We start from the raw sequence: 1,775 nt of genomic DNA on the forward strand, positions 1-1,775 counted from the left end.
TTCTGTGGTCAGGGTCTTTAACGCTTTAACAATATAGAGGCTAAACGACGGGTTTGTGTTTATTTTACTTCGAATGTTTGAATAAGGAAATAAAAAAGAAAATTTAAATGAAATAAATATAAGTTAACGAAATATAAAAACCAGTAATGCATTGGTGGTATTTTAAGGTGTAAGCATGTAATAATCAAAATACATATTGTATGTAAATCAATTGATAATTTTCAGAGATAATACACGTAACATTAATTTTCCTCATAGCATCCTCTTCGTGGTAGTTTGTCAGGGAGAAAACACACATACAAGGGAAAATTAATCTTGTTCTTTTGTATTTTCATCCTTTTCAGTGAATTCTTGAACTAAATCCCATCTTTAAAGTTCATATTGTAATTTGAAATGAGGTTGCGTTTGTAAACTACTATCCAATCATACTGACAGAATTTTTTTCTGTTGAATGCAAATTACAAAATATATCTTTTGGTGTGCTATACAATTTTCTTGTCATTTTATGCTGTTCAAACTGCTATTAAACTGCCCCTTAGTTTGGCCCCATACTCACACGTGCGGTAAATAGACAGCGTCATGCCATTGCCTTGCCCTGTTAACCGTTATAATGGACTTGTCGCCGCGGTCAGTGTTTATGGCCTTGTCCTATCAGTCGCACGTCCGTCCTCATTAGTCCGGCACCTTGTCCAGACTATCGGGCCCTATTTTAGACAACAAATGACAGTCCCCGAATGTCGTGATATATAGTCAACCAACGGTTGTGTTTAAAATCCGGTTTGAAAAATTGCAACATTGTCAAATTTCATTATGCGTCCTTTATTTTACGCATAAAATCATAATACTTCCTGATTTTACATAATATTAAGACAGTTTGGAAAGATGAACAGTTGCAACTATTCATCATTAAGGCTTTCGATGTTTTCAATAGAAATTATGTGACAAATTAATCTGACTTGACAAATTGGAATATTGTTAATAACGTCAATACCGATGAAAGGCGTCATGATGGCCGTTTGTGGCAATATTGATGGAATTGGATGACCGCTCCTACACCCACAAACAATTCTATCTAAGATTGCTAAACGAGACGTCTGTTGCCGTGTCTTGTTTTATATTTTTTAAGATTAAATTCCCAGTGCGTTACATTTTCAAATCTAGAAATGAATTATGAATGAGATGCTGTAAGGTGTTCCGTGCATAATGACATCAGCAAACATCGGCAAACATCGTTAAAATCCGTTATGTGAGGATTTCATGTAAAATGTAAACTTTCCGTGCTTATCATTTTTATAATATTTACAGTTACCTGTAAATAAACTTGTTCAAACAAGAGATTAAGATATGAATTGCAGTAGAGAGTAATGCCACAACATATTCCTCGACAGAAATGTCACAGTTTAACCGAAATGTAAAAGATACGTAATACATTTTCAACATCAATTGAACTTGTGCAAAATAATACAATATCACATTAATAATGTCTTATTTGTGATAAAATATGGCACAGATAAGGGACAATGATTTTAACGCGATGGTTATGTATCATAATTATCTTACAACGACCATTATACTTTCCTTACAAATGTATGGATAGAGGCATTTTTCCAACCATGCATCAGAATTATTAGCTCAGCATAATTCTGTTTTTCTCACTACAAAGGGTTCAATAATTACTGGTGTTGTTATGTTAGTGTGTAAAATTCCCTATACAAACTATGATAAAAAGCAACAGTTGCAAACAGGAAACAGCTTCCCTGGTCCAGTCTTTTAAT

Source organism: Pecten maximus, chromosome 8 (genome assembly GCF_902652985.1).
Source record: "Pecten maximus chromosome 8, xPecMax1.1, whole genome shotgun sequence".
NCBI lineage: Eukaryota > Metazoa > Mollusca > Bivalvia > Pectinida > Pectinidae > Pecten > Pecten maximus.